We start from the raw sequence: 15,661 nt of genomic DNA on the forward strand, positions 1-15,661 counted from the left end.
TAATATGTCAGCAGGTATAAAAACAGTTGGCTTTACCCAGATACAGGATTCCGTCATGGGGCAGAGGCCAGAATGGAGGGATCCATCACCTCCCTGCTGGGGCAAACTGCAAACTGCAACAAGGCCCCGGCTCTGACGGCTCAGCTTCCACGTGTCTGCGCACGCAGGCTCTCTGCAGGCCCACCTCAGCTGCTGTGTCCACTGCTGTTCCTGTTCCTCTCCCAGACCTGTCCCTCGGGTGCAGCCAAATAGAAGTATTTCTTGTTTTCCAGGGGAGTTTCCCATTGCCTTTGCTTCTCCTGTTTCACGTGCATGAAGTGGCAGCAGAGAGAGACAGAGAGACGGAGAGAGCCTTCTTTCCATACCTGCCCACCCTCCGAGGCCTCCAGAGGCAGCTCCTCAGCAGGTGTTCCCTGACACTCACGCAGCCAGTAGGAATGACCTCTCCCTCTGACAGCCCACTCTCTGACCTCTACCACGTGACCTCTCACCTGCACTGATTTACAAACTGTGCGACAGAATCCCTCACATAAGTTGAAAGGATGATAAGCCAATTTAAATCACAGCCTTCTACTAAGAGAATAGTTTTGCAGCTCCTGGACCTGAGGGCTGGACCTCTGCCGTCACACACTCCTGAACCTCTGCTGTCGTGCAGTCCCTGGATTTCCAATGTTAACACATTTGCTGAGCAAACGTTTATTGAGCTGCAGCGATACTGCAGGCGCCCGGGTGGTGAACCAGGAGGAAAAGATAAACCGCGTGTGAGCCTTCCTCTGGAGAAGACAGATAGCCCAATAACAACAGCAGCAACGAGAAAACCCACAGGAGATTCTCAGAACTGGGAGAGTGAGTAGCCACGAAAATATAAGCTGCCTGTGGCCTCCCTGAACATCAGGAAAAGGGAATGGAAACGGCAGTGGGACAGCGTTTCATATCCATCCACTTGGCCAGTGTTAGAAGGCGCGACGGTCCTGAAAGCTGACCGCAGAGTGGAGAAAGGGGCAACCTCAGACAGTGGCAGTGCATGGTGGAACTCCCAGCAGGAGCCGCCTGCATCGTGCCGGAGGCTCTGCTCCTGTGTTTGAGCCACGCTCCTGCACACGTCAGCCCAAGGAGATGCATCCAGGACTGCAGCTCTGCTCATGGGAAACCTGGGCCCAGCCTCCAGAGAAACCCTTCCCCTCTGGGGCGCACTTGTACGGAAGGAATGAAACGCAGCATGATGTGCTGTAACAGAGAGATACCGTGAATCTTATGGGAGACAGAGCACAGCTGATAACTGGGTGAGGAAGAGCAGAGGGTGTTTCGAGGAGAAAAGGAAAGAAGAGTGTCCCAGCATGGCCAGCCTATGGTGGAGGAAAGAGCACGTGTGGATGGGCGTCCTGGGAGGCTGAGGTACTGGGATATGCGGGGGGTTGGGGAGGTCAGATAAGGGGTCATGTTAGGAGCACATGGAAGCTTGAGCTCCCCCGGAAGAGTTCCAGCCTTCCCTGTAGCTTCCATACGTACAATCCCCAGACCGTCGTTTAAGAGAAACAGCGCTGGGGGTGGTGTGGATGGAGCAAGCCCAGCTGGTGGATGTGGGCCCTGGTCCCAGACCGGTGGAAGTGAGAATGGAGGGCAGAAACAACCGGGTTTTTTGGAAGAGTAGTTGGCAGCACTTGGACCTCTTTCTGCGGTAAGCGAACTGTCTGCGATGACTGCCCTGGTGTCTCTAAAGAAAATCACAAACGTGGAGGGTTACGCCAGATTTGAAGACTCCAGAAAGACAAAACCAGCAACGCACGAATGTTGATTAGATGCTGCTTCAGGGGGGAAAAAAGAAAACTGTAATAGACGTTCTGGAGCTATTTGGGGAAATTTGAATATGGCAGAATAGTAGATAATATTAGGAAATTACTGTGTATTTTTTATGTATGATAATGTCATTTTGGTTAGGTAAAAGAATGCCTTTATCCTCAGGAGATGTGTGTTGAAATAGTTAGGTTATGAGCTGTGTAGTTTAAAGTTTCAAGTGGTTCAGAAAAAAGAGAATGAAAGAAAAAAAAAGAAATATCCACTTAAAATGTTCAGGATTGAATATACGATTTGAAAATATATCAGATTACGTTATTACTTGATTTAGTTTTGTAAGCTTTTAAGTTCTGTACTCTTTTGAATCAAAATTAGAGATAAATGTTTTCGTTTCAAAAAAAGGGAAAAAAATAAAGACAGAGCAAATGTAGCAAAACATTCTATTAAGGATTTTTCGGGGGAGGGATGGTATGTGGTGCATATTGTACTATTTTTTCAAGTTTTCGGTATGTTGGCAGTTTCTCCTAACAAAAACATGGAGGAAAAATGACTGAATACAGTATTCTGCAGATAAGGATGTGAGATTAAATAGATGTTGGTCATTTGCCCTCCTGTGCTGGACTTGGGTCGCTGAAATTTGTTTGTTACTAGTTTCCTCCACGAGTAATTTTCAAAGGTCATCTGGAATTTGGGAATTGTAGCAAACGGGACGAAGGTGAGGAAGGAAGGCGGCCGGGCTGGCCGAGTGGGAGCCCGGACGTCATGGGGCCTGTCACCGCCTGCTTGGATGCCAGCACACAAGCTGTTAGTGTTGACATTTCAATGGCGTTCCCACCTCTAAACTCGGCTTGTTTTTGAAACTTTGGAACCTGAAAGAGTTCATTCTTACATGGGTTTTTCTGAGTCTGCTCAGACTACCCGGGTCCCCAGTCTCCCACAAACGGAGCCAGGCCTGGAGGCAGTCAGACATCAGACGCAAGCTTTCCTCTTCATCTTAAGTGACAGCCACGGCTAATGCCAGAGTGGGAGGAAAGCCGCGTTCCAGGCCACTGGCTGCCAGCGACTTGAGAAAACTCTTCTGCCAGACATTGCCTTGAAAAAAATAATGAAGATGTCCTGGTGTTTAAAGAACCAAGAAGGATGGTAGCAGTGAGCTGCCTTTTGCTTCAAAATGATTCGGCGTTGCTTTTCTTGGATGAGTGACTTTCTTAAAAGCCGGATTCCCTCTCAGATGCAGGCCTTTGACGCAGAGCCCAGGGGACTCCAGCAGCCAGCCACGTGGGGCCCGCTGCTGCCAGCCTGGGATCTGAGGCTCCAACCCCACGTGGGCAGAGCAATGGCCAGAGCCTCAGGACCTGGCACAGAGGAAAGCCCACGCAGGGACGAATCAACGGCCCTGTGACCTGGCCTGGGGCTCACAAACTCAGGCATCCAGAGCCAGTCTGACCACGAGGGCCTGGTCTCCCCTTCAAGTTCTCAACGTGGGCTCCATTGAGCCAGAACTTCCCGGTTGCAAAAGAAGCCAAGAACCCCGGTTTCTGTGTAAAGCCACCTGAGTTTTAAAGTTTGGCAGTGAAATCAATTTAAAACAGTGTGACACCACCACGTGGGTCAAACGAACCATGCCCGTGACTGGATGCAGCCCAGGGTCACCCATCTTCTCCCTCTCCGGCTGGTGACTGCAGCCCAGATCCCGTTCCTGCCACTTGCAGCCTGAGTTTTCACCTGAGAAAACAGCTCCAGTGCTGCCTCCCCAGGGGGCTGCTGGGAGGAGGACCGAGGGGACTCTGGAGAGTGCGGGGCCAGGTCTGGGCGCCGCTGCCCCCTCCCTCCCTCCCTGTGTCCTGCCCATCTTGGCCCTGAGCCTTTCCCCTGGGGCCTCACACTCCGCTGAGGGTCTCCCCAGGCTCCAGTCCACATCTCCTCAGACATAACCTGGCCGGGCTCCTGCAAACCACCTTCCGCCTTCCACAAAGGCTTTCAGCTCCCTGGTCAAGGGGCTGCCAGCGTTTCCCGGTGGGCTCATGAATGGTGGTGCCCTTGAGCTCCACTGTGCCCAAAACACCACCCCCAGCGCTGTCCTGGACCTCACCCCTCCCCTCCACCACTTTGCACAGACACTTGAGGCCTAAGGCCTGTCCTCCCCCGTATCCATCAGGTGACTGGAGATCCCAAGCCTGGGCTTCAGAAGCTCTGAGACAGCACCTTCCTCTCCTTCCTCAGAGGCCACCGAGAACTGGGCCCACCTGGAGGCTGTGGAGAGGCCACGCCCCGTGCGCCTGAAGTTCGATTTCGGAAACGTACACACGCCGTCCGCCAGAGCAGAGGAGGTTCACTGTGGGGGTTAGGCTGAGCTCTGGCCTCATGTTCTGACCCTGCCACTTGCCAGATGACCGTCTGGTCACCCCTCTCCACCTCCCTAGGGGCCACTCTCTCCTCGTGGCACACACAAAGAAGTGGGTCATAAGAGCGTTGTCGCCCAAGGGTACGTGGGGACCAAACGGTCGTTAACAGGAAGCAGCTGCACAGAGAGGACACAGGGCCCGCAACTCCAACATGGACAGTCCCTGAAGCCTGTCAAGGGTCAGAGAGGGTCTCAGCTGGAAAGTCATTCTACCTGAACATGAACTTCTCCGCAGACTATTAGTCTTTGGAAAACAGGATACCTGTTGTGGACTGAATGTTTGTGTCCCCCCAGAATATCCATATGTTGCAGCTGTAACCCAGAATGTGATGATATTTGGAGGGGGAGCCTTTGGGAGGTGATCAGGGTTAGACGAGGTCATGAGGGTGGGGCCCCTGTGATGGGATTAGTGTCCTTGTAAGAAGAGGAAGAGACACCAGAGCTCTCTCTCTCTCTGCCATGTGAGGACACAGCAAGAAGGTGACAGTCTGCACGCCAAGAGGAGAGCTCTTACCAGAACCTGACTGTACTGGCACCTTGATCTCAGTCTGCCCGCCTCCAGAACTGTGAGAAATCAGCATCTGTTGTTTAAGCTGCCAGACTGTGGCATCTTGTTATGGAAACTGAGCTGACTCAGACAATACCTAAACCCTAAATACCTAAACCCCCGCTTACTCTGGGCAGTAGCTGACATGTCTGACTCACCAGGATGAGCTGATGGCACACTTAGCCTGAAGAGAAAAGGCAGACTTCATGCTCCTAAAAAGGGGCTTCCTGGTCCTCTTGGCATCTAGAAAACCGCCCCTCCCAACCATCAGAGTCCCGAGAGTCTAAAAGTGCACACAGAGCAAGAGAAACAAAGACAGAACCCTACAGTGGAGGCTCTTGGCCCCTGCCACCAGGGCCTTTGGAGGAGAGGCAGAAGGGCAATCAGGACCATCTTGGGCACTTGCAACATTGTCCAGGACCAATTTCTGCACAAGTCGCACTGTCTAACCCCTGGAAATAACAATTTCAGAATAAGAAGGCCAGCTCAGCCTCCTGCTACATGGCTGACCCGACTGTCCCCTATGGGGACATGTCAGTTAACCTGCTAAGCATCTTGCAAGCAGTTGCTCAGCTGGTGACTCTTCTCTGGTGTCCAGATCCTGAGGGCACTAGTGGATTCCACAGAAAGGGGACAAGTTTAGGAATCACGTCCACCTGCCCCACCACTTGTTAAGTGTGAGGTTTTGGGGTAGGCATCTGGGTGCCGTGTGGAGGGGAGGTGTCTTACGTCCCCTTGGCATTGGGGGAGAGAATTTCTGGCCTCCTGTTGCTCCTGAGGTAGGTGAGTCACCTGGGGAAGGCAGGAGACCAGTGGTCAGGGGCTGGCCATGTCACAGACCTAACTTTAGGGGTCACTGCATTTCCTCTTGTCGCTTCAGAGAAACATATCATCATGTCTAAGTACCAGTTGATGCTGTTGTCCAGAGACATGGGACCCACCCATTACTTTTCCTATGTATCATATTGTTTAGTCTCCTTGTCCTGCTTGTCTTGTGCCAACTTTATTTACTTTTTTATTCTTTTTCTTAAAATTTATTTATTTATTTTTGGCTGTGTTGGGTCTTCATTGCTGCGCGCAGGTTTTCTCTAGTTGTGGCGAGCGGGGGCTTCTCTTCGTTGTGGTGCGCGGGCTCCTCATTGTGGTGGCTTCTCTTGTTGCAGAGCGTGGGTTCTAGGTGTGCTGGCTTCAGTAGTTGTGGCGCGGGGGCTCAGTAGTTGTGGCACACGGGCTGAGTTGCTCCGCGGCATTCCTCATTGTGGTGGCTTCTCCTGTTGCAGAGCGTGGGTTCTAGGTGTGCTGGCTTCAGTAGTTGTGGCGCGGGGGCTCAGTAGTTGTGGCACACGGGCTGAGTTGCTCCGCGGCATGTGGGATCCTCCCGGACCAGGGCTCGACCCCGTGTCCCCTGCATTGGCAGGCGGATTCTTAACCACTGCGCCACCAGGGAAGCCCTGTGCCCGACTTGAATGTTTGCCCGAGAGGCAACTTTCTGGTCATAGTCCTCAAGGTTCATGTGCTCTGTGAATGGCAGAGATGATGGGAGGAACATGGTTGAAGATTCAGCTTAAAAACAACTGAAGATTTCTTTTTTATTTTTTTTGAATATTTGAATTTTATTTTATTTTTTATACAGCAGGTTCTTATTAGTTATATATTTTATACATATTAGTGTGTATATGTCAATCCCAATCTCCCAGTTCATCACACCCACCTCCCGCCACTTTCCCCCCTTGGTGTCCATAGGTTTGTTCTCTATACCTGTGTCTCTATTTCTGCCCTGCCGACCGGTTCATCTGAAGATTTATCTGTGATTGATTCATCAACAAGCATGAGCCGTGCATCAGTTACACATGAGATTCTGGACAGACAAAACAAATACACACCATCCCAGGGTGTGGAGGTGCCCTGGGACCCCACAGACACACTAAGGGATGCCCAGGTGTCTAGGAGCATGGAGGAGGGGCCCCGGCTCGGGGAAGGTTCTGGGAAGCATTCAAAGAGAGAGCAGGGCTGTGCTGGAGCCTGCGCTTCGGAAAAGTCACTTCAGCGCAGTGGGAACAGGTCTAAGAGACTGAGACCTGGAGACCAGCCAGGGGTTGTGACCGCTGTTAGGTGGATGTGCTAGTGCAGAGTGGGAGGGGGAGAAACTGTTTCACCATGTCAGTAGTACCGTAATACAGATCATCAGCACGCATTAGCCAAGCCCTGCGCCAAGAGTGCTACATGCATCACCTCATTTAATCCTGTGAGTTAGCAAATTGTGCCCCTGTTTCACGGATGAGAAAACCGAGGCCCTGAGTTGAAAGGTCACAGGTCACAGAGCTGGTTACTTGAGGGAAGAATTGGTTACATTAGATTTGAACCCAGGCCATCAGTCTTCAAAACGCACAAGTACTGCTTCCCTATCTCCCTGTCCCTAAGACAGACCTGGCTCCAATTGGCCAAAATGCCGAGGGAGACAAGGCAATCAGAACCTGCGAGAAGCTCAGGTCAGCTTGCCCACTGCTGCACTGTATTTATAGGTATATATATATTTATTTCTGAATGCAAATGGATATGTGTGCAAGTACATCCGCATATACAGGTATCTATACGTACATATTAAACATATGCCACACACACACACTCACTCTTACACATGCTCAGAGATTCTGAGATAATGCACCTGGTACACTTAGGAACTGTAACCTCTGCAAAGATGGACTGGGGATTTGGGTGCAAGAGAGGGGGCTTCTAATACTCACTTTACAGCCCTTCTGTAACATTTGAATTTTTACTGTGTACATGCTCTCCTTTTACAGCAATAGAATAAATGCAATTTAGGGCTTCCCTGGTGGCGCAGTGGTTGAGAATCCGCCGGCTAATGCAGGGGTCACGGGTTCGAGCCCCGGTCTGGGAAGATGCCACATGCCGCGGAGCAACTGGGCCCGTGAGCCACAACTGCTGAGCCTGTGCGGCTGGAGCCTGTGCTCCGCAACGGGAGAGGCCGCGATAGTGAGAGGCCCGCACGCCGCAAGGAAGAGTGGCCCCCGCTCGCCGCAACTAGAGAAAACCCTCGCACAGAAACGAAGACCCAACACAGCCAAAAATAAATAAATAAATTAATTAAAAAACAGTAAATGCAATTTAAAAATAAGTCTTGGCTCTGAACCTCAGCGTGAGGGAGAAGCGTTCCTGCAGGACTGCCGCGAGTGCCCTGCTCGGCTCTGCCAGGATTATGTGGGAGGACATGCTGCACCCCTGTGTACCCGATGCTCACGGAGTAAAGTCATCTCTTCTTAGAAAGCTCAGAGTAACGGCCTCGCCTCTGCCCTCAGAGGATTCATGGGTGCTCAGCAAACAAATGTAAACAGTTGCCTTCAAGGAGCTTGCTTCACTCTATCCTGGAAAATAAGGCCACTCTAAGCAGGGAGTCTCAAGGCTCTGTGATTCCTGCCGTGAGTCTGTGAATAAATAAATTAATTAATTAAAAAACAGTAAATGCAATTTAAAAATAAGTCTTGGCTCTGAACCTCAGCGTGAGGGAGAAGCGTTCCTGCAGGACTGCCGCGAGTGCCCTGCTCGGCTCTGCCAGGATTATGTGGGAGGACATGCTGCACCCCTGTGTACCCGATGCTCACGGAGTAAAGTCATCTCTTCTTAGAAAGCTCAGAGTAACGGCCTCGCCTCTGCCCTCAGAGGATTCATGGGTGCTCAGCAAACAAATGTAAACAGTTGCCTTCAAGGAGCTTGCTTCACTCTATCCTGGAAAATAAGGCCACTCTAAGCAGGGAGTCTCAAGGCTCTGTGATTCCTGCCGTGAGTCTGTGAAACGCAGCCTAATGACTAAATAAGATGAAACAGCTGCTTTTGATTTCAGACAATTCCCCACGCCCGACTGCGACTACACTGAACAGAGTTATTTTTGAAGTTGAAGCGGTGCTGGATCTTTTCAAACAGCCAAGAGCATATTCATGGCAGCTTCGTTTTCTTACACAACCCTTCACTTCCTGTTTCTACAGAATGGAGCTCTGAATATTAATCTGCATGGATCTGTTCTCAGGCACTTCCTGACCTCATTTGTTAAAAAAACCAAGACAAAAAAAAAAAAAAATGCTCAGAGTTTGAGAGAAAAATCTAAAAGGGTCTGAGTCTAATATATTCCCAGCCCTGAAAAGAGTTAACATAACATTCCTTCTGTGTCAATATTTGGCACTCTGTACAATGCTTGCACTGAAAGAGTTTTTAAAAAAGAAGAAAGAGAAAGAAAGAGAGACAGAGGGGGAGAGAGAGAGGGGACAAAGGAAAACAGAAATGAGCTTCAGTTTGGTGATTAAAATGAATACTGTTTGAGGTGAGGACCTGTCTATTGCGCCCTCACGCCCCAGTAATTCCTCTGTTCAGCCCTGTATCCTCTTGACCCACCATCCCGACTTGTGCAGCCAGTAGGAATAAATTTGTCCTTCTCTGGGGCTCCCTTTCAAGTCCTACCTCCCCACCGGGGCTGGGCTCTCCAGGACTGAGGTCAGGATTCTCTCTGCAGCGCCCATCTGGGCCCCTCAGGCCTGGAGGCTCCACTGTCCCCAGGGCCCCAGCTGTGAGTCCGGTGAAGTCCATCGTGGCTCTATTGCCCTGGGCAGCAGCTGCTTCAGGAGGGACGTGTGCAGGACTCTGGTGAGTGAAAGACGAGTTACGTCTGCTCCCAGGCCTCTGGGGACATTTCCTCCCTCTTAATGTGTGGCCAAGCATGGGGCCCATCTCCTTCCCTCCAGCCCTCGGCCATTGTTGGGTGGAGGCCAGGGTATCTCTGTGACCAGGAGGGGCCAGCCCAGGATGGGCTGGGGACAAAGCAGTGGGGGACCCCAGGTCCTCCTGGGCTCCTGTAGAATTCTCCATGCCCACTGCCGTCTGACTTGCCCATGAGTCTGGTTGAGAAATTAACAGGTAAACTTGCTGCTCAGAGTAGGTCAGTGGGAGCCCCAGGGCCAGGCTCCACATCAGCTCAGGTGGGAGAAGGAAAGACAGAGTTGGTATTGAAGGGAAACTGGAGGTTAGGTAACAAAGTAGACTGGGAGTGAGAGAGCTCCAGGCGGAGGACACATAGGCAGAGAGGAGGTATGGGCCGCACCGGGAAAATCGGTCCGTGATCCCTGGACAGATCGGGCGTCCCAAAGATGGCTGCCCTCATGTACTTATCTCATCACACATGGTCTTGGTCATGTGACCAGTCCCACCCTCCCTGGGATCTGGGAAGTGGTTATGATTGCTCCGACCAACAGGGAAAGGCCAATGGGGCACCAGTAAATGCTCAACAACTGGCTCTCTGGAAAAAAGTGTAAAACCCTGATGTGTATCTCTTGCTAATTTACGCGGTGGAAATATTTCCAGCATGGCTGGAGTCACGTGCCGCTGCTGAGCACGAAGTTGGGAAGAAATGGCCAAGGTCACACCACATGCTTCCACCACGCAGACAAAACAGACGGAAATCACCCTAGACCACCAATAATAGTGATATATAGTCAAATAATTTGGAAGTGATAGGTTTTGAGAATTTATCACCCCGATTTTTAATGAGATTCATTTAACTGTGAGTTTATATAATTTATTTTTAATGATGCCTGTGTTCATCAGCTTGAAATTTTAACAATCGGCAAAATTCCTGAAAGTTTAGCAATCCGCTCTTGTGAACTTGTCCTGTCTGGCATGGAGTACACACACAGAGAGAATTACATGTTTGTACAGCAAAGTGTCACAGACTGGGCAACTTAAACGAGACATGTATTCCCTCACAGTTCTGGGGGCCAAAAGTCCAAGATCAAAGGCTGGTTTCCCCCGAGACCCCTCTCCTTGGCATGTAGATGGCCGTCTTCTCTCTGTGTCCTCACATCATTTTCCCTCTGTGTGTGTCTGTGTCTGTGTCTTGATTTCCTCTTTTTATAAGGATCCCAGTCAGATTGGATTAAGGCCCAGCCACATGACCTCATTTTGCCTTAGTCAACTCTTTAAAGACCCCCCCCATCTCCTAATACAGTCACATTCCGAGGTCCTTGGTGTTGGGACTCCAACATATGGATCTGGGGTGGGGGGGACACAACTCAGCCCATAACACTGTCCCAGTCGTCTTTCTCTGAAAAATATATAATTTATAATTGTAAACAGTTGACAAGCACATGGCAGCAATAGGAACCTAGCACATCTGTCCCCAACTCAATCAGAGATGTGATCACCTATGGACGTGGACTGTCACCCCTGCGGACACTGCCAGTGGCACAGGCTTGCCCATATTCAGCAAGAAGATGAAAGTCCAGCAGAAAACAATGCCCTCCAGGCAGTTCCTGACCTGTTCTGTGTGTCTCCTGCTGGCTTCTGGGTTTCCCCGCCACATCCCGCCCCAGAGCCGTCTTTACACTGGTCACTTTGAAAGCCATAACTCTCTTCCAGACCCCCTGATGGCACCCTGGGTTCCCCTGTGCCTTGCCAGTGCCCCCTGAACTCAGCAATCTGCCTGGTAAATGTGCCACACCACGTGGTCATCTGGTCTACCTGCTCTTCCGATCCGATGCCATATTAGACAGAACACTGGAGAGAGCGGGCTCATTCCTCAATGTTTGAAATGCTAGTTGAACTCTCAGACTTTCCATCCACCACAACATGCATGAAGGATGATGGCCACGCTCCACGGGTGCACCAAGGATTATGTGCAAGTTGACCCTTAACTGCTACCCACACACAAGTATCAACATGAACTGGAGTGAGGATGACGTTCCTGCAGAAATGACCTTGATTCTGCTGTTTCATTACTTTCTAAGTAAATCACTCTTATCTTCAGCAGTTTATTATTGTGACAAATGGCACTTCTCAAACTCACATTGAGCACACTAGAGGGTCTGGACCCTGAGCTCCTTAATGACACAGATGGAAGCCCTCTGCTGACTGCAGGACCTTACACGTCCTGACGCTGAGCAGAAACTAGAGATTGAAGAGCATGAACAAGTTGGAAGATTCACTCCAGAAAGGAAGGTTGGCAAGTAAAATTATTTACCTAGAGGTTGACATTTAGATTGGTCATTGGGACTTTCCATGCTATTTGGAAGAATTTCGGCATACCCACTATAAGGTGGCCAGGATAAAAAAGCTGCTTCTTGTCACTTTTGTTTGGAGAAGTAAAATCTGCTTTGCTTAGAAAGAGTGTCCACATTTAATCAAGCAGGGGCTGGAGGAGGTTACACAGAGGTAGTAAAATATAGAGCAACCCTTCTCTAATCTTTACACTAAAGTCTCAGAAGCTCACGGGGCCCTATCCTACAAGTATACGTCATTTTAAAATACTGGAAAATGTCGTGGTGTTTTTCACGTTATGAAAGTAATACAAGTGCACGGTGGAATATGAGAAAACTAAGGAAAAGTGTAACTTGAGGTTAACAATTGTCCGTAATCCTACCACCCAGAGCTAACCCTGGTTATCACTCAACATCTTCTTCCAAGATTTCTTCTAAGCATATTTTCATGTATGTAAGCATATCTTTTCCGAATAACTTTAGCTTGAGCAAAATCTTCTGCTAAGAAAATTCTTTGAAGTCATCTTTTTAAATGGATGTATCCAACTTCAGTCACATGGCACCTCTCGGCGCCCCCTGGAGAGTCGAGCAGGCTTGAAGCCAGTGCTGGCTGAGTTCAAACCCATCCTCTCTGAGTTTCAGTTTTCCCTCTTTTGAAATGGAGACAGCAATAGCATCTACTTCAAGGGGCTGTTGAGAGGATAAGACCAGTTAATGCTTGTAAAGCACAGATGGCTCCCTGCCTGAGGTGTGTCCTCAGGAAGTGCTTCCCTGTTGTTCTATTTCTCCTCATTATAAACAATGCTGTCAGGAACATTTTTGTACCTAAGTCTCAGTTTGTGTCTCTGACAACCTTCTTGGGTAGAATCGTAGCAGCAGTTTCATCACCGTCCCACAGAGGGTCCAAAGCAGGAAATGACCTCCTTCCTCTGGGGGTCAAGTGGTAGTCAAAGAAAGTAGCTTAATTTGGGAGAGCAGGTGTCAGAAGGTAGACCCAGGTCCCTGGGGGTCACTGAGCTCCTCCGTGGGGTCATGGAGCCTGGAGTTGGGTGACACGGGGACAGGGCTGAAATTAGTGCTCAATAAGCTGTTGGGTAAACTAATATGAAATTGCAGGGGCTTCCCTGGTGGCGCAGTGGTTGCGCGTCCGCCTGCCGATGCAGGGGAACCGGGTTCGCGCCCCGGCCCGGGAGGATCCCACGTGCCGCGGAGCGGCTGGGCCCGTGAGCCGTGGCCGCTGCGCCTGCGCGTCCGGAGCCTGTGCTCCGCAGGGGGAGGGGCCTCAGCAGTGAGAGGCCCGCGTACCGCAAAAAAAAAAAAAAAAAAAGAAAAGAAATTGCAGAGGAGACTTCGTCACTTCTTGCCCTTCACCATGAGTGTAAAAGTTGAAATCAAGACCCATTCCAGGGAAAGTCTTTTTATTACAGCCACTTTCACTTTTTTCTTTCTTTGAACTTTTTCGGGTTGCAACTAAGGGGGCACAAAATCTGTTCCCCCTTTGCTGAAGGTCCTTGGGGTGGTCAGAACAGCCCTCAGCGCTGAGCACTCAGAAATTTGGTTCTGAGATTTCAAACAATGTATAACCACTGCCGAGGTGACAAGTGGCCTGGCCCCCAGCTGGGCCCCGGGGAAGCGGTAGAACTGAGCAGAGAGTCCGGTGGAGGAGGAGTGGGGCACAGCTGGCTTGGAGAAGGAAACCAGAGCCACATCTAGCAACTTGCCCCATCCTGTGGCCCAGTTTTCTCATCTACGAATCGCATGCTAGAACCTCAGGTTCATGGTTTGCAAACCTTTTTTTAATGGGACTTTCATTCAACCAAGCTGCTCTCACACACAAGAGCCCCAGTATTGGAAAGTCAAATCCGTCATTTCCGTATATAAACGTACGTGTTCCAGCACTTCTTCCTACACAAATCTGGTGAAGAGCGGCGGGGCCTGGCTGGACACGCACGCTGTGGCCGGGAGGCTGAGGACCTCGGGCAGCCCCACGGCTGACCTCCCCTCCCGTCGGTGGGCAGGACCCAGGAAGTCCTGGCTCACAGGAGGCCCAGGCAAGCGTGGGGGTGGTCATCACACTCGACGGCTTTCCTTTACAGAATAGGGGGTCTCCACTTAAAACGAACCCTGGAGCCTGCAAAGCTCCTAAGAAAGTTTTATTTTGATCAATAGATTATCCAACTGCTTGAGTTTCTTAGGAGATATTTGACTCCCGAATGAGCACGGAGGGGGGTGCTGGGCTTGCGCCGCGGCCTCCGTCTGTGGCATGTGGTCCTTGCCCAGCTCTTCGCTGCCTCTGCCCCCCAACCTCTGGAAACACTTCATCTTTTGTAAGGGGCGATGGGCATCTGTCAGGTGTCTGACTTCTGAGGAATGATTTGCTCTTGATGGGGCCTTTGGGTGGGGCAGGGATGGTGGGGCAGAGGCGGGAGACTTCACGCTGGGCTTTGGAGCGTTCACAGGTGGAAGGAAAACAGCAACGTTGCTGGGTATTTATTTATTTCCTTATTTAGAAATAAAAATGAATGCTGCTGGAGCAGACAATGACCCACCAGGCCCTGTGGTTAGCGGCGTGGCCGGGACAGGCCAGTGCCGACCTCCTAGCTCCCAATCAATGACTTGCTTCCCTGGAATTACAAGACTTGGATGGAGACACAAGGGGGCAGAGAGACTGGCAGGAAACACAGGGCGTGACATTGTGTTTTCTCATGAGAGTGAAAATGTATTGGAGTCAGTCGTGGGGTGCCCTAGGGTTTCTCAAGGTGCAACCCTGGGGGACCCAGAGTTTCTTGGGTTGCACCCCTGGGGGGGCCTGGGGTCTCTTGGGTGCTGCTTGGCAGCTTCTGGGCAAGCTGGCCTCGTTCCTTTTGGCTGGGGGCTGGCGACCACTGCAAGGTCCCCAGGAAGTCATGAGAGTAACACACCAGTGAGCGTGGCCGGGTGTGGACAGTGGCGACTTCCCGAGGGCGGGTTTAGGGGACACCCTTCTGCCCTTTGTGGCAAAGCGGGTATTTATTTGAGCTCCTTCTAAACCTCTTCTGTGAAAACCAACACACTTCGTTCAGTGTCGGATTGCCTCTCAGATTGTCAAAATCTCCTCAGTCGCGGAAGGTTTGCTCCTAGCCCCTCCTGCCACCACTTCCCCCCTACCCCCCGCTCACCCCACCCCTGCACGAGCGAGCCATGCAGAGAGCTGGGGACCACCAAGAGCTTTGATCCCATGCAGTTAGCTCAGCTAAGGAATCCAGCAGGTCAGAATTCTTCCCTGGGATCTGCTGGGAATACGCCCATCTAAATTCTTGAGCTAGTTTTCAATGCTCAGGCTTCTCTGTCCCCCAGTGAAAGACCATCTTTAAACAGGAAAGAAACACTGGTTAATAATGCTTCAGGAAAACAAAGCTCTTCTCTTGAACATATGCACATCTCTTTCGTAGGGTAATTACAAAAAATGGGGACCTTCACTTGTTTTTTCTTAAAGTGCATTCCTGGATCCAGCCCAGGAATTCAGAGGTCTGGGCTCAGGAATCTGCCTGTTTAGCCGCCCCTCCCCCAGTGTGATTTTGATGATCTGCTGGTTTGGAATCCACACCTCAGGCAGGAGGGTTTTTGGCATCTGGGAGGAGGGGCCAAAGTGCAGAAGATTCAGGGAGTACAAAATCAAGCCAGCTTTCTTTGATGGGGAGGTGGAAGGCCTGTGGCACAATGATTTTCGCTGCTGTGTGTTCTTCGGCTACCCTAAGCAAGTATCGGGCGTATTCCAGGTCTAGGTGGGCCCTGGGGGAGCCAGGGGAGTGGCCGTTTTGGCCAACATCTACACTGAGTGCTGGAGGCTGCTGTAAATAGAGCACGCAACGTGCTCAGTGCTCACAATGGCTCCGTAGG

At 50.8% G+C, this 15,661-nt stretch overlaps 1 long non-coding RNA gene across 1 annotated transcript in view; it reads left to right on the forward strand.

Moving 5' to 3' along the window:
• LOC102994171 (uncharacterized) overlaps nucleotides 1-2,034 on the forward strand; it is an 81,707-nt gene extending 79,673 nt beyond the window's left edge. Inside the window, exon 3 of the long non-coding RNA XR_448197.3 lies at nucleotides 273-2,034. This is a non-coding gene — a long non-coding RNA (uncharacterized lncRNA). The remainder of the gene's footprint in view (nucleotides 1-272) is intronic.
• Nucleotides 2,035-15,661: the final 13,627 nt, after the last annotated feature.

Source organism: Physeter macrocephalus, chromosome 5 (assembly GCF_002837175.3).
Source record: "Physeter macrocephalus isolate SW-GA chromosome 5, ASM283717v5, whole genome shotgun sequence".
In the NCBI taxonomy this organism is placed as follows: Eukaryota; Metazoa; Chordata; class Mammalia; order Artiodactyla; family Physeteridae; genus Physeter; species Physeter macrocephalus.